We start from the raw sequence: 18,650 nt of genomic DNA, 5'->3' as shown, positions 1-18,650 counted from the left end.
ATTTCAGTAATGCTAAACCGTATTACCTTAGGTAATATAGCGTATAATGGTCATAATTCTCGTTGCATAATTCGTATGGTCGTATAAGAAATTAATTGATAATGTGGATGATAGTTGATGACAGGATGTCTCGTTGTGTTGTTCACTTTGACGATAGTTTCATATATATATATGTGTGTGTGTGTGTGTGTGTGTGTGTGTGTGTGTGTGTGTGTGTGTGTGTGTGTGTGTGTGTGTGTGTGTGTGTGTGTGTGTGTGTGTGTGTGTGTGTGTGTGTGTGTGTGTGTGTGTGTGTGTGTGTGTGTGTGTGTGTGTGTGTGTGTGTGTGTGTGTGTGTGTGTGTGTGTGATGTCCAGGATGTATCGTGGTTGACATTAGTCAAAGGTGTAATATGGTTCGTTCGTAATGTCAATGTGGAATAATAATTTATCGACTTTTGTAATAATTAAGGTTGTCTTGATGGTGAACTTTGGAGACGAAGTTCCTTTTAAGAGAGGAAGAGTAATGTCGCATGGGAAATGACCCAATTATAGCAATTCTATAGTATTTTATGGCAAGTTTGTAGTATTTTAATCGGTTAGTTGTTTGGGTAATGTCGTAGTGGTTATTGTACAATTGAGTGCTAGTTTACAATTGTTGAATAATTCAGCATGTTATCGTATCTTGTTTTCAAGCATTTGTACGCGATGTTGTCATATGATTGAATGGTAGTTGTTATAATAATTGAACTGTTGTTGCACGATTGAGTAATAGAGATGAGTTAAAAGAATTAATATGAATGAGTAAAATGAATGATATGTTGTTGTGTATCAGTAATAGAATTGTTGCTTTTGGGTACTTTGTAACTGATGGTTATTGGCAAGTAATTGATGGAGGAATGGAATGATAATTGTATTGGTTTACACTTGATAATAACATGAGCTGAGTATAAGTGATAGTTGAGTTGGTTGTTCTTGTATACAATGTGTGCTTGGTGATTTAGGAAGTTGGTGATTTGTTAGGGAATCGTGTTGTGTAATGTATGATGATAATGATGGTTGATGAACATTCATGTCGGGGTGGTATTCATGAACGGTTGTGTTGATCCATGTCGGATGAATAGTGGTAGTTGTCATGGTGCCTCTGACCTTGTGTCGTGGGGGAGGATGAGTCGAACTTCGGGGACGAAGTTCTTTTTAAGGGGGGAAGACTGTAATACCCGTCCTTTTAGGGACCCATTGACCGACATTGACTGGCCTTATACACCTTTCTTGACCTTCGGAAACCTTACGAGTGTTGAGTAGTGACGATGTGAGTCTTTGTGTGCTTGTTACTCGGTCTAGCTGAGGCTACTCGATCGAGTAGCTTCGGAGCTCGATCGAGTAGAGGTTATTCGATCGAGTAAGTTCGTCACTCGATCGAGTGACTGGTTTATAGCGGGGAATTATAAATCGTAAATCATGAAAACTCAAATCATTTCTCTATCTTCTTCCTAAACCTAAATGTCGTCATCTGTCTTCTCCTTCACCATGGTTCACCCCCTTGATGCCCTTGTGAGTGAGTACGCCCTTGGGATGGGATGCTTGAGTCGGATAGCGGTCTTGATGCCGGATTGCTTTGTATAGGTATGTTGTCATCATCATCATCGTTATCTTTGTTTTTATTCATGTTTATAGTGGTAGTAATATATGGTTGTAATGGTTATATAGGTGGTTTTCGTGGTTGATTGGTATCTTGTGGTCGGACGCGGATTCGCTGCAGTTTGCTAAAGGTAGGTTCGCCTAATCAGTACCTTGATTGTCTAGAGAGTCTGTTGACATTGTTTGGTTGGTTTAGTGTCAGCATTGTTGATTTGGTTGTGGTAGTTGATTAACATGGTGTTGGAATAATAGTCGGTGATGGTTGTTTGGATAGTTAATTGTGGTTGTTTATCCGTGATTCTCGAGGTGCATCCTCGGCTGAGTGGAGTCACTTGTGGGAGTGGCTACACGCCCTTGATTTGCCTTCTGTGGAACCCGCCACAGAAGGGATGTGCACATTAAGGAACATGGGTTTATCACTCGGATTGATGAGCGGAGCTTAGGTGGGAACGGCTGCGGTCCCCCACTGGCAAAACTGGACCTTCGGGCAGTCAGATGTGTGTATGGTTGGAGGAGGTGTGGGATGTGTGATGTTGTACTTGTGTTGTGTATGCTTTTATATACCTGTTATCTCAATTACTGACCTTGTGTGGTTTGTTGTGCTGTCTCCTTGTTTGTGTCTGTCGTGATCCATTATGATGAGCAGTCAGTCTTATCAAGTCGATGTATGGATCTTAGCGGGGTGCTTGGAGGGACGAGTCTACCACGAGTCATGGAAAAAATAGTGTCACATAGCAGATAGTAGTTTTGAGTTGTATCTTTTATATATCGTCTGTTGGTTTAAATCACTTGTAATATAACATAAACGTTCTTTTATCGACATTTGTTTATTACGTCCTCGGGTAATCGAGATGGTAACACCCTTAACTGCTAGGGAAGGTCTTGTTAAGGCTCCTTGGTAGATGGGGGTGTTACAATTAATCCTGGTTTTATTTTTGAAATGGAAATATAGGCGGCACCGTCAAGGCACGCGAAGATGTGGAGGATGGCCAAGCGGCTGGGAGCGACGGCTGTGGAGGCTCTTTCAGGTGGCTCGAGTCGGCAGGTATGAACCTCCCTTTCTTTCTTTCTTGATATGCATGAACATTTGAACTACTTCGGAGTGTTTGCCTTTCTATGCCTTGTTATTTACCATTTATCTTCCTTTCAGAGGGAGCACGAGCTAGAGGAGTCGCGTGAGGAGACGGCTTGCCTATCGAGGGAGCTGGAGGTTCGAGATGCTGACATTGCTATTCTTGAGGCGATGGTGGCAAAGTTGAGGGGTCGTCTGGCTTATCGTCGCAGCTAGACTTATATTTTTGTACATTTTACTTTGCTTTCGGGTATGAGCCCTAATTTTGTTGTACATATGAACATTTTTCTATGTATATATGATGGCCTGTGAGCCATTTATTGCTGCTGGGTGTAAAATCTATCGTACCTGCAGGTTAGCTTGGAAACGGGTTTGGCATTTTGACGGTTTACGCCGTCATGCTGCAGAAATTCACATAGAAAATGCAAATAGAACACATGTAGCATAAAAAATTATTTAAATAGAAGAAAATCAACTTGATCAAGTCGAAAATGTAGAAATGAAAAACAAAAAAAAAGTGCCCTATATAGTGAACGAAATGACTCGACAAACGACTGGAGCGCGATGGTCAGCGGGAGTGCTTCCCCCTAAAAAAAGAAAATTTAAATGAAAAAAGTAAGTTTTGAATAGTTTTCAAAAGAGTGAAGGAGCGAAATCATTCCCCAAAAAAATAAAAAATGAAATGGGTAAGTGTGCTTGTGACGAAATGCGAAATGACGATATCGTCTTGAAAAACGAACCCGTGTTGGAATGGAATTCCATAACGGAACCGGAGTAAAAATTTGGTAAGGAAATAAAATCTCCGTATTTTACCAAATATATTCCTATAGGAATAGGAAAGAATAGCTAATACTGGAATAGGGATCCCCGCGGAAATAGCAGGGAGTACAGCTGGGGAAGAGGTGCAGCAATAGTTGCGGTGCTTCCAAAGGGCGCATCATTTGCGGCGTTATCTCTCCAGTTGGTCTCTTCCTGAGCGAAATTAGGAAAGACCGAATATTATAAATAGAGGCCTCGGGTTAGCTTCTATTCTCACCATTCTCCCTTCTATTACTCCGTAGTTTAGCAAATATAATAATCTTTCTCAAAAAAAAAAATTCATAAAATGGATGCTTTTGAATCCCGACTCAAAGAATGGACCAATGAGTTTTCGAACGCGGAGAAGCATAACATGGGCATTTTTGAATCAATTATCACTTTTAAGCAAGTAAAAGTGTTAAGACAGTTTCTTGATGCTTGTCTTGAATATTGGAACCCGGATTATTATGATTTCGCCTTTCGTGGAGGTGAAATTTGTCCTTTTCCCGAAGAATTTGCAGCAGATGCAGGGTGGGATATAGAAAATCTCCCGGCTTTACCGCCTAGTTCCCAAGGATATAAAATTAAATTTAGGGACCTTATAGGATTGACCAAAGCTGAGGTAGACCGTCTTGTAACCTCTAAGGGTGTACGAATGTTCGACTTTGTAGACCGTTTCATAGATACCGAGGACCCTTCTATTTCTTATTCTGCGAGGCAAGAGCTTTTGGATTTTGCCTTCTTCATTGCTTTGTCTTGAAGGGCCATGTTGACACGGAAATGAGAGGCGACCCGCGGTTTTTGGGTATCATTGATCAAATGCAACTGTGCAAGAGCCCGGCTTGCTTGGTATTAGGAGAGACCATCTTATGTTTGGATAACCGAAAGGCAAATCGTGAGCTCGTGTATATGGGAAGTCCTATTATTTTACATGTAAAATATTCCCGTCCTTTTTTCTCTTCTTTTTCTTATTACTTATTTTTTTCATTTTTTTTTTTGACGTGAGACGAGGGACATTAATACTTGTCTCATTTTTGAAGATTTGGCTAATGGAAGGGCTGCGACCGATCGAGCCCCCAGTTGATGTGCCTGGATATCGATCACGATCGATCGTGATGAGGACAAGGCTATACATGGTAGATTTTACTCGAGTTTGAAACTAATGGGAGAAGAAACTAAAGAACGAAGGAGGTCCGCTGATTAGATAGATTGTCCCTTGGTGGCACCTCAGGGCGCTCACAGGAGTATCATTCCTTGATCCTACTCAATCTATTTGTATCCCAAGTTTGGAGTTCATGGTCAACATTTTCCCGGACAGGCTAATGAGGCAAGTTGGCATGAAACAGAAAATCCCTAAGCTTGACACCATTCTGCAGATTGCTTTGGCACACACTTCTGAGTCCTGCCGTGAATGGGCATTGCCTTGGACCCAAAGGAACATGTGGTTTATGCCTGTCGCAGTTGGTTCGTTGTGGGTGTCGGAATCTTATTTGTAGTGGGCCAAGACTAGCACCTCGGAAGAGCGCGAGAAGATGAGAAAGCATGAGCCGATTGATTACAAGATCCGTGAAGTGGCGAAAGAGAACTAGAATAACTTGACCGAAGAAGAAGAAGAAGGAGAAGCTAGATTCCGAGTCGTTCGCCCGAAGAAGAAGCCAAAGAATGCTCCTGTTGAGAAGATGAATGTAGATCGAAATGGAAAGACTAGGCCTCGAGAAAGACCATTGGTGATTAGGTCAGAGATAACGCAAGAGCGTCCCCTCGAGGTCGAGACAAGAAGTATGATAAAAATGACAAAGGCAAAGGGAAGATGAAAGAATAGAAATTGCGTACGTCTTTATTTTATTATTAATTATTGTTGTAATAAATGGCGGAATTTTTAGAATTATAGCCTAGCATTTTATTTCAGCATATTTTTTATATTATTTGGCGCATTACTAATAGATGAATAAACTGGTTGTTTTTAGTTAGAAACGTAGAATCATTTACCTTTATTTATTCTTTCGAATTCCAAGTGCCAAAGAAAATGTCCTTCTATTTACATTTTTTATTAGAAATTGATTGGGTTATATCCTGTGAAGGATTGCCTACGTATTAATTGAAAATGAAATCAAACCCAGAACGAAGTTCGAAAATAGAAAATGTAAAAGAATAATTGTTCGAAGCAAGAGCTTGTAATGAACATCGGGAAGAAGCATAGTGCTTTACTGACTATTATGAATGCAATTATGTTATGTTGATGATACCAAGGATAAATAAAGAAAATGCCAAAACATAAGAGCGAGGTGGCACGAATCTCGAGGTTGGCCGATGTCGTGTATTTCGTGTCGCATGAGTGTCACGTGGATCCCGCGTGGCGCGATTTTTGAGGTCTATTCTAAGGGTAATATCGCTTGATTTGGTCTAGATTAATTGGATTTGAAAACGCATTCCCATCTAAGTCTGTAATTCTAACCGCACCCCCTGAGAGTATAGATTTGACTAGATAAGGACTAGACCAATTAGGTTTGAATTTTCTCCTTGGGTCGACTGGTAAAAGAGCTCGGACAGACTGAAGCACTAGGTCTCCCTCTTTAGTGTTTTGGGGATTGACTCTCTTGTTGAAAGCTCTCCTAATTCGTGCTTGATATGTTTGAACATTATGCAAGGCACGTAATCTTCGTTATTCCAAGAGGACGAGTTCTTCATACCTGCCCAATTCCATTCCGCTTCCGGGATTTGGCTTTCGAGTAGAATGCGTAGGGATGGGATCTTTAGCTCTACTGGTTGTACGGCTTCCATGACATATGTTAGATAGAAAGGAGTAGTCCTAGTGGGTGTTCTGACTGAGGTTCGATGTCCCCATAATGCAAAGGGTATCTTGCCAGGCCAATCTCGATAGTTGTCGATCATTTTCTTAAAGATAATGACGACTTTTTTGTTGGCTTCCTCTACTGCACCATTAGTCTGAGGTCGGTAAGGCAAAGAACGATGATGCTTGCATTGATTTTGTACTTCGCTAACATCTATTCGATTTCGGCTTGAAAGTGGGATCTGTTATCGCTGATTATTTCTCGTGGGAACCCATATCGACAGACGATGTTGGTTTGTATGAACTTGGCCACATGCTTGGATGTTAGAGCAGTATATGATGCTGCTTCTACCCATTTTGTGAAGTAATTGATGGCTACTAAAGTGTAACAATGACCACCCAGCTGGAGTGACTTTCCCGATGATGTCAATTCCCCAAGTAGAAAACGACCAAGGAGATGTCATCGTATATAAGAGAAGGTGTGACGTGTTACACATTCCCGAAGATCTAGCAATTGTGGCAATGTCTTACGTATTTGATGCAATCTTACTCTATCGTTGTCCAATAGTATCCTAGACGCATGATTTTCTTTGCCATCATTTGTCCACTCATATGAGGACCGCATTCTCCATCATGGACTTCTTCCATAATGTTCTCTGCTTTTCAATGATCAAGGCAAAGAAAAATGATGCCTTATGTCATTTTCTTGTATAACTCCCCGTGATTTTGGACATATTGAGATGCTAATAAACGAATCGCTCATTGTCACCTCTTCTCCATATCGGGTGGGTATTCGCCATTGAGCTTCTAATTCATAATGGCTTGATACCAAGGCTCCTCCTTATTTTTGTTTCCATTGGTAAGAAAATGCACATAAGCTGGTTCAGTCCGTCGTTCAATGCATAATGGAATTTCTATCATATCGTCGGGCATGTTGATCAAGGATGCAAGTTTCACAAGAGCATCTGCAAACTGATTTTCTTCTCGAGTAGATGAGAGTAGACTACCCGGTCAAAGAATTGAGCCACTTCATCTATCCTGGCTTGGTATGGCGCAATACTTTCACTCCGGATTTTCCAAGATCCAGTAATTTGGTTGATGATTAAAGATGAGTCGCCAAAAACTCGAAGTCTCTTGATGCCTAAACGGGCTACTTCTTGTAGACTGATAAGACAGGCCTCATATTCTGACTTCATCTATCCTGGCTTGGTGTATGCTCGCCTTCAGGAGAAATGAGCAACACTTCTATACCATACCCCCTTAGATTGGAAGCTCCATCAAAATCGAGGTCCCATGATTGTGCATTGGTGTGTAGAATGTCTTCATCTGGAAATGACCATGTATCTATTACATGGGTATCATGAATGGGGTTGTCTGCGAAGAATTCGGCTACTGCTTGTCTTTTAATGACCTTCAGAGGTACGTATTTAAGATCGAACTCTTAGAGCATCAAAGTCCATCTTGCCAAAATTCCATTTAAGATAGGTTTTTTGAAAATGTATTTGACAAGGTCATCTTTTGAGTATACCTTGACAGAATAGCTAAGCATTATAATGGCGTAGCTTCTTGGTTGCCCACACAAGAGCGAGGCATGTCTTCTCAAGTGGTGTATACTTAGTCTCATATTCCAAGAACTTCTTGCTAAGGTAGTAGATATCTCTTTCTTCCTTCCCGATAACTTGTGCGAGCATAGCCCCAATGGCTATTTCTGTTACTGTGAGGTACAAAGATAACGGTTGATCTTTCTGCGGAGGCATTAGACTAGCGGCTTGGCCAATATCTTTTATTCTGTCAAATGCCTTATGATGCGGTCTTTTTTCTTGAGCTATTTGAATATCTGTTCGCAAATCACAGTGAGCTTAAAAATGAAACGACTTATGTACTGTACCTTGCCTAAGAAACCTCGAACGTCCTTTTCTGTTTGCGGCTGTGGCATCTCGATTAAAGCCTTGAACTTGGATGGATCAATCTCTATTCCCCTCTGACTAACTATATACCCCGGTAGCTTGTCGGATGTGACTCCGAATGCACATTTATGAAGGTTAAGTCTCATGTTATACTTGCACAACCTAAGAAAGAACTTATGAAGGTTGGCGATGTGATTTTTCCTATCCTTAGATTTGACGATCATATCATCTATATATACCTCTACTTCTTTATGCATTATGTCATGCAATAGGGTAGCCGCGGTGCATTGATACGTTACTCCAGCATTGATTAATTCGAACGGCATAATGGTGTAGCAATAGGTACCCCACTGAGTGACGAACGCCATTTTATGCATATCTTCTTCAGCCATTTTGATCTGGTTATATCCCGCATATTCGTCCATAAAAGAAAAGAGCGCGTGATCTGTTATATTATCCACCAGTATGTCAATGTGTGGGAGTGGGAAATCATCTTTTGGACTGGCCTTGTTTAGATCTATGAAATCAACACAATCCTGGATTCGCCCATCCTTTTTGGGTACGGGGACTATGTTAGCCACCTAGTCTGAGTACTCGGAAACTTTGATGAACTCGGCTTTGAATTGCTGGTCCACTTCTTCCTTAATCTTGAGAGCCCATTCTGTTCTTATTCAGCGAAGTTTCTGCTTTACGGGTTTGAAACCTAGATTAATTGGAATTCGATGTTCGACAATATCCCTGTCTATTCTTGACATATCCTTGTAGGACCAAGCGAGAACACGTCTTTCAATTCATTAAGAATGTCGATGAAACGAGCTATTTCATTTGGGTCTAGGGTTGTCCCTATCCTAAGTTCTTGGGGTTCTAAATATGTCCCTACATTGATAGGTTCAGTGTTCTCTATAACTGGTGCCTCTTTTCCCTCTTCTAGTATTTCTTTAATTATGTAAGGAGGTAATTCGATTGAGTCTGGGTCTGGATCATCCACAGTATCATTGTAAACTGAATTGCAATCAAGATAACACGAAGAGTAAGCAGAATCAGATTTATTCATATTAATGTTTGAAAATAGCTGGAACAAAGAAGCCATCTGTTCGGTAGTCAGTTGCAGCAAAGGGACATTTGCTGGGGCATTCCCTGAGCTACTGTTACTAGATACTCCCTCCGTCCCGGTCAATTGTTGTCCTTTGATTTTGGCACAAAGGCCAAGGAAAGAGAAAAGGACCAATAACTAAATGACAAGTGGAACAAATTGAATGAGAATGATCAAATTACTCATCAAGTTCAATCTTAAAATAGAAAGGACAACAAATGATTGAGACACCCAAAAATGGAAAAGGACAACAAATGACCAGGACGGAGGGAGTAATACTAAACTAGGAGAAGCAATGGGGTGACAATAGGAGGAGACTCTCTAATGACTTCCCTAGACTAAGACTCAATTTCTGACTCCAACTCTGACCCAGATTCGAATTCGTCATCATCTGGTTCTCCTTTGAACATCTCTCCTTCTCCAGTTGTGAGCTTGAAGAGCCTTCCCTTATTATTGGTCCATTTGATTGATTTTCTCCATCCTTTCTACTAATTAGTTGTATTTGCATCTGTGATGAGCGTCACAGGGTTGAAATGGTCATCTCGTTGTATCATGGTAATAATCTCGTCTTGGGCTGCCTTAACAAGTCGATCTTGTCCGAACAAAAGGCTAACAGCTTGTTCGTCGAGACACGTTGTCGGACGATTTTTTACCGTATAAACCATTTCTTAAGGAATAAAATAGAAATCATGGAACACTTCGATCCCAGCAAACTTTTTTCTTTTGAACACCCAAGGTTTAGGTAACCCGTGAAAAGATTCATGGTCTCTTTTCTTGACGAAACACCAATTTAGTGTAGGGTGATATGGTCGCATTTGGATTCCTCGATGTTTGCGATCGTGAACTTGAGCGAGCATTTCGAAAGCTTTAGATATTTTAGGCTCGTATCCTAATCCTAGTGGTATCTTTTGGGAGTGGCCTTCCTTGAAAGGTGGGAAGGTGTTGTTCCGGATAGGGTTTAGTGGCATTTCTGGGAAGTATCCCTGGGATTTGAGTATGTGGTTGACCACTAGGTTAGAGTATGGGTTGAAGTATAGAGGTGCCTGTGGGTGAATATCCGTATACTACCCTTTAAATTTAGGACTATAACGTAAATTTAACATGCGAATATCGTCATAAAACATGAAAACAATGGAAACGATAATAAACAAGAAATAACCTCGGGTCCTTATTGTGCGGCGTAGAGAACAGGAATCAAACGAGTTTCCCTCCTAATTGTTGCACCCAAGACTTGTCCGAGATATGCCCTTGTGCTAGATAGTGTTCTCCGATTGCCTTGCAATATTGGGAGAACTGATGTGAGTTTGTTTGAGATGAGAGATCTCGGTTTCGATAGAGGAGAATGCTCTTTCAAAACCCTAATTTTTGTCTAATGAACGATTAGGTTAGACAAGAGGAGAAGCTCTCCTTTTGTCTATGTTTGGCTCGGCCAAACCGAGTCCATGGGGAGGAAATGGGCTTTTCCATTTCCTCTTCATTTTAACTCGTAGTCCGTACCCAATGACTAAATGTATATGACGCGGTTTTTATAAATCGTCATCGGTTATCGGCTATTAAAACATCAACTAATTATACGGGTTAGTTGAAATATTAATACATGTCCGACAAAGACGATATTGTATAATTATATTCAATATACATTTAATTAAATATAAAACGCTTATATTTAATTTTACGAATTAACCGCTTAATTCGCCTTAGCCCATGATATTTAATCCGTATTAAATATAATATCTCAACATCACATATTTTGACTAACTACTAGTCAAATAACTCGGACTAACTGGTTAGTCAAATTTGGCATCTACATGACTGTATTTTCATACTGTCACGTCTCTCGAACGTATCCTATAGGTGTGACTTTTAGGGACCAGTTGATCACCGCCATCTGTATGACAATAACGTCAAACTTTTCTAGCAAGCCAACCGTTATTGATAAACGTGGACCAACTGATAATAATACCAAAAGTATGCCCTTTGATCCTTTTAGAGGTTTATAAGTCCTTGCACTAACTGTTAAGGACACCAACCCCAACAAGCTCCCACTTGTCCGTACAAGTGTATGTGCAATGACGTTATCCGCACTAACTGGAGGACACATGCTCCAACAAACTCCCACTTGTCCGAACAAGTGTATGTGCGATAACCGATTCTCATATTCATTTAAAATTTCTCCCACTCAATGTAAAACAATTTGCAGATCTGGATCCACAAAGGTCGTATTTTACAATCGATCTGTATCTAGAGTGGTTTCCCCGACTAGAGAGTAACTTAACTGATAAAACGAATCCGTATCCGAGCATGGCCATGCATTTCGATTCTGACTCCTCGAGTGGCCCCGAGAAATATCGAGTACCTGATAAAGGCTGAATATTTCCTTCAACTCGAACTCCTTCCGATCTAAGCACAGCATGAAATGACCCAGAAAAAATCTACTTGGCCCCCTGTTACGGATGACCGTGAGAAAGAAACCAAAGTCACCCAAAATCGGCCTTAGTCTCAAGAGACAGTCGATAGTCAAAAGAATCGACTCTTAGGATCACCATGGAGGTCCTATCCACGACCGGCACCGAATGTTATAAAACATTTAGGACTCCACGTCGATGTCACAATTGTGTCCTACGAAATATCCGTATAAATCGCCTCCGATTGATTGGAGTCAACCTGTTGACTTATGGCTCAAATTGAACCCACCATCAACCAACGTCACAAAATAATTGCCAGAGTTATCGGCTCATGTGGGCAATTAAGGACCAAAAATATAATGTTCGTTCGAGTTCACTTTGTGGTGTTCAAAATTTGTCGTACAAATCCACATGAAAAACAAAAATATATATAAAATATCAAAACGATGATGTCGTATAGAGTACAAGAGAGGATGAATCTGATCCATAAAAGAGTGCTACAACTTAGGAACACGTTTAATTCCCATGGAATTAACATGCCCTTCATGCTTATCTTGTCGTAATGCTTTAGTGAGAGGATCTGCTATGTTATCATCTGTAGCAATCTTTTTATCACTATCACTCTTGTCTTTTGCTCCACGTAATCCGGATTAGATGAGCTTCCGTTGTACATGTCTAGACTTGTTACTAGACTTTGGCTCCTTAGCTTGGAAGATGGCACCACTATTGTCGCAATAGATGGTGATCGGGTCATTCGAACTAGGCACTACGATAGCCCATGTAAGAATTGACGCATCCATATCGCTTCCTTTGTTGCTTTAGACGCGGCATAGTACTCGGACCGATCGTAGAATCTGAATAATGATTTGTTTCGAACTCTTCGGTGATCAGCGCCATTAAGAGTAAAACGAATCGATCGAGATTTCGAGTCATCTCGATCCGTTTGGAAGCTTGCATCTGCAGAATCGGCGGTTGCGCATAGCTTTTGATCGCCTCCATAAGTCAATGCCCAATCTTTAGTCCTCCGTAGGTACTTAAGAATGTTCTTGATGACCAACCAATGTGGTTCACCTGGTTCTTTGTTGGAATCGACTTGTCATACTAATGCATATGCCACGCCTGGACGTGTGCATATCATGGCATACATGATTGATCCTATAGCCGAAGCATAAGGAATCCGTGTCATGCGCTCTTTCTCTTCCGGTGTCTCTGGTGCCTGAGATTTGCTCAAATGCACCCCTGGAGCCATAGGAAGGAACCCCTTCTTGGAGTTAGTCATGCTGAATCTCTCTAGGACTTTGTCTATGTAAGACTCTGGTGAGAGATAGCATCCTTCGTGATCTATCTCGATAGATACGGATGCCTAGAATTCTTTGTGCCTCTCCCAGATCTTTCATCTGGAAATGGTTTTTCAACCATACTTTCACCGAAGTTAAGAGAGGTATGTCATTCCCAATCAGGAGTATGTCGTCAACATACAATATTAGGAAGACAATCTTGCTCCCACTCGACTTGATATATAGACATGGTTCCTCGACAGATCGAGTAAATCCATTTTCTTTTATCACTTGGTCGAAGCGATGATTCCAACTCCTTGATGCTTGCTTAAGTCCATAAAGGGAACGCTTAAGCTTGCATACTTTCTTAGGATGTACTGGATCGATGAAACCTTCGGGTTGTACCATGTACAACTCTTCCTCCAAAAAGCCGTTTAAGAAGGCGGTTTTCACGTCCATTTGCCAAATTTCATAGTCATGAAAAGCGGCAATCGCTAAGATAATCCGGATGGAACGCAACATGACTACGGGTGCAAAAATCTCATCGTAGTGCAAACCTGGCACTTGGGTGAAACCTTTAGCAACTAGTCGTGCTTTGTAGATATCTTGTTGACCTTCCACAGAATGCTTTATCTTGTAAAGCCATTTGCATTGAAGGGGACGAACCTTAGCAGGTAAGTCAACAAGATCCCACACGTTGTTCTCATACATGGAGTCCATCTCGGATTTCATGGCCTCAAGCCATAGTTTCGAGTCGAATCGGTCACGGCACCTTTATAGGTTGCGGGTTCACTACTCGTTAAGAGTAGAACGTCATCTATGTCATGTTCCTCGACCATACCAATGTATCCGTCCGGAGGAATAGAGACTCTTCCCGACCTCCTAGGTTCCTCAGATTATTTATCGCAATAGGGATTGAAGGAATAGGTTCCTCCAATGGTTGCTCGGTGTTTGGTTCTGGAATCTCCGACAGTTCGAAGGTTCTATCACTCTTTGCATTCTCGAGAAATTCCTTCTCTAAGAATGTCGCACTAGCCGCAACAAAAACGCGTTGTTCGGTTGGCGAATAGAAGTAATGACCACGTGTTCCTTTAGGATAACCTATAAAGTATGTCTTGACCGATCGCGGGCCGAGCTTATCTTTGTCTCCACTGACATAAGCCTCGCAGCCCCAAACCCGTATAAAGGACAAGTTAGGGACCGTTCCCTACCATAGTTCATATGGAGTCTTGTCAACAGCTTTAGACGGACTTGATTTAAGTATTAGAGCGGTGACAAAAGAGCATAACCCCATAATGAATCGGGTAAGACCGTGTGACTCATCATGGATCGAACCATATCAAGTAATGTTCGATTTCTCCGTTCGGACACACCATTCACTGAGGTGTTCAGGTGGAGTTAATCGTAGGGCGATCCCCAGTCTTTAAGGTGTTGATCAAACTCGTGAGAAAGATACTCGCCACCACGATCCGAACGTAGTGTTTTAATCTTTCTACCTAATAGGTTCTCAGACCTATTTTGGTATTCCTTGAATTTCTCAAAGGATTCACTTTTGTGCTTCATTAAGTAGACATAGCCATATCTACTCAAATCGTCCGTGAAAGTGATGAAATATCTATAGCCTTCTCGTGCGGTGATTGACATAGGGCCACATACATCCGTGTGTATGAGTCCTAATAGGTCGCAGCCGCGCATTCCAACACCTTTGAAGGAAATACGAGTCATCTTACCGATGAGACATGATTCACACGTGCCAAATGATTGAAAATCAAAGGCCGAGATAGCTCCATGTTTAATGAGCTGTTTTACGCGTTTCTCATTTATGTGTCCCATACGGCAGTGCCATAGATACGTTTGATCTTTGTCACCAACCTTTAACTTTTTATTCATTACGTGTAATATTTCAGTGGTCTGATCTAAAACATAAATTCCATTCATGGAGACTCGCTTCGCCATAAATCATATTGTGTAAAGAGAAAATGCAAGAATTATTCTCAATTACAAATGAAAATCCGAGTTTGTCAAGTGCAGAAACTGAAATAATGTTTTTCGAAAGACTAGGAACATAATAGCAATCATATAATGATAACTCAAATCCGCTAGGAAGCTGGATCACATATGTTCCCCTCGAGACGGCAGCCACTCTTGCTCCATTCCCGACACGCAGGTCAACCTCACCCTTTGCGAGAGGTTCGAGATTTCGGAGGCCCTGCACATGATTACACAGATGAGAACCACAACCAGTATCAAGTACCCAAGTTCCGTAACTTGCGTGGTTAATCTCAATCATATGAATAAAAGTAGAAGAGGAAGACATACCAACAGGTTTAACACGACCCGCTTTTATGTCCTCATGGTAAACAGGACATGTGCGTCTCCAAAGTGCCCGGACTTGTGGCGGTTGATGGCATTCCATGTTATCCATTTTGCTCTTTGTCGCGCCTGATGAGGTGCTCGACTCACTGTGCCCACTCTTCCCGAACCCGACTTCTTGAACTTCGCCTTACCTCATCGCTAGGTTTGCCGGAGCTTTGCCCTTACCCTTCCCTTTATTTGACACAACGAGAACATCTTGTTTCATGCTCCCACTGGACTTCATGTCCTTCTCGGCCTGCACGAGAAGGGAGTGCGATTCATGGGGAGTTTTCTTCAAGTCATTCATATAGTAATTCGCTCTAAATTGCGAATAACCATCGTGGAGTGAGTGAAGAATACGGTCGATAACAATGTTCTCGCTGATGTTACTGATTAAAGGTCTCAGCTTTCTCGACATTCTCAATCATGCCGAGAATGTGTGGGCTAACCGGTTGGCCCTTCTCGAGTCTCGCATCAAAGAAGCGAGTGGTATGCTCATAGGTCACGATTCTCGGTGCTTTCGAGAATTCCTTGGTGAGCGTGGTGAAAATCTTGTTTGCACCATGGGCTATGAAGCGTTTCGGCAAATTGGGTTCCATTGCAAAAATGAGTACGTTTTTAATCGCACCCGCTTCCATACAGAAGTCATTAAACTTGGTGACTTCTCGCGGCTCTAGCCGTGGGACGGGTTTGCCGGGATGGGCTCCAAGAGATATTTGAGCTTCCGTCGCAGCGGCAAGATTCCGTAATGCCGCCTCCCGATCCGCGAAGTTGGATCCATCATTCTTGATCGAGTAGACCGATTCATCCGATTCATGAAGATCCTAAGCCAGGACTCTCGGTCCAATGTGGCACTTGGCATTGGGTTATCACTTGAACCAGCCATTTGATGTTTAGCGATTTAAAATCGTGATCTACACCGAAAAAGAAAGAAAAACAAAACGAAATAAGCAACTCATCGAGGTGATTTAAGTCTATTTTAAAATTCATTTTAAACATGTAGACTCTCGCACTTGCATAATTGATCTCCTCAAGAATGATACAAGTGATCCCAAGACTCAATTTCTGTAAATTGATAAGCCAACTGTTTAGCTAATTCTTCCGGAAGAACTCTTGGTCGATAGATTTCCGTAAATCCTATCTATAGTCCACCATGATCACAGGATCGTACGAGTGACCATAGTGTTGAGATAAAATAGGTCAATCGGTTCCAACTTACCCGACGTAGAAGGGGTCATAGTATGCCTACCGACGAAGAAGGGACTCATTGGAGTTTGACCTATAAAGACTGTTCTCAATTTTTGTTTATACGAGGAAGATCCCATCAACTAAATTATAATTCATTTTAAGTGAACGAATAACTAGCGTCTGCGTGAATGAATTAATTTGGGTGATGGCTTAACATGATCGTGTGACATACGAATGTCAAAGAAAACTAACTCGTGACCTCTATATGTGTCAGTTTTCATGCAATTATTAGGTGGTTTGGTTTTTAGGCGGAATATGATGCATACTATCGTTACAATAAAATAAATAATTGAATGCAATACGTAAATAAAATTTCCTAGTGTGGCCTATCCTAATAAAGAGAACAAAATACAACTTTGGAATCCACCGTTGGACCCAAGAAGCTTGTCTTGTTGTTCCATCTTGATCCATGTAGCGGGAGTGAGCATCTGGTCTCCGTCTTTGGTCTTCTCAAAAATTACAATTTAAAATTACAAAATATAAACCTAATTACATTCTAATAAAAACTGTAATTACAAGTGAAAAATCCAAAACGGAGATACGAGATCTCAAAATACAACCAAGACCGTGTTCCATCATTACGGTAACACGTTCTACTAAGGCCACACTAAGTTACAACCGTTTGCAAATTAAAATAAATACGTAGTAAAAAGGCATTCACGGCATTCATAAATTAACGATAAATAAAAATGCATCAACTAAAAACAAATTCATTCGGGACATAATTCCGTAATTATGTTAAATTTGTCCAAACCACCTTTTAATGATTAAAATTCATGTGATAAAACCGCTTCTATCATTTAATTTTAATCCAATACAGTCCGTTACTTTAAATACACGATAAAATAACTTAATGGTACGTGTGTGAACCGTTTCACAATCATAGCGAGTGTACTATCTCCGTATAAAGTACATATTGAAGCCAAAAGAAAATTTAAATCAAAAGAAACAAATTTTCAAAGCTGTCAAAGATGAAATCCCTCGATCCAGGGACATAAGTTCTCGATCGAGGGACAGGAGGGCTCGATCGACTGGATTGCAAGTTGATCGAGAGGTATGCTAATCAAGAGGTACTCGATCGACAGAACTGGTGGTCGATCGAGGACTTATATCAGCAATACTGCTCGATCGAGTACGAGGACTTCTCGATCGAGCAGTGGGGTTTTAAAAGCAAGTCGATCGAGTACAGCAAGGACTCGATCGAGTAAAAACGTGTCAGAAAACCCACTCGATCGATTAAAAACTTGGTCGATCGAGTGCAAAAGACTCTGAAAACCTAAAACCCTCGTTAAACAGTTTTGGTGAAACAAAACAAAACCAATTTCGATAAAAAACACATCAAAACCAATTTACAATTTCGACAAAACATGACATATTGTTATAATTTCCGTATAAAACAACAATATGCATCAAAACAAAAGGAAAACAAGATGATAAAACCGTGTAAACATGTCACGGTTTCAACAAAAATTTCAGCCGTGTAAACAGGACACGGTTTTCGAGACAAACACAACCGTTTCAAAATCTGTTTTATGAAAAACACATGGAAAAATTTACGTGGCCTCGCTCTGATACCACTTGTGGGTGAATATCCGTATACTACCCTTTAAATTTAGGACTATAACGTAAATTTAACATGCGAATATCGTCATAAAACATGAAAACAATGGAAACGATAATAAACAAGAAATAACCTCGGGTCCTTATTGTGCGGCGTAGAGAACAGGAATCAAACGAGTTTCCCTCCTAATTGTTGCACCCAAGACTTGTCCGAGATATGCCCTTGTGCTAGATAGTGTTCTCCGATTGCCTTGCAATATTGGGAGAACTGATGTGAGTTTGTTTGAGATGAGAGATCTCGGTTTCGATAGAGGAGAATGCTCTTTCAAAACCCTAATTTTTGTCTAATGAACGATTAGGTTAGACAAGAGGAGAAGCTCTCCTTTTGTCTATGTTTGGCTCGGCCAAACCGAGTCCATGGGGAGGAAATGGGCTTTTCCATTTCCTCTTCATTTTAACTCGTAGTCCGTACCCAATGACTAAATGTATATGACGCGGTTTTTATAAATCGTCATCGGTTATCGG

Source organism: Silene latifolia, chromosome 7 (genome assembly GCF_048544455.1).
Source record: "Silene latifolia isolate original U9 population chromosome 7, ASM4854445v1, whole genome shotgun sequence".
Taxonomy (NCBI): domain Eukaryota; kingdom Viridiplantae; phylum Streptophyta; class Magnoliopsida; order Caryophyllales; family Caryophyllaceae; genus Silene; species Silene latifolia.
The sequence above is the reverse complement of the archived record's forward strand: the minus strand, read 5'-3'. Positions refer to the sequence as shown.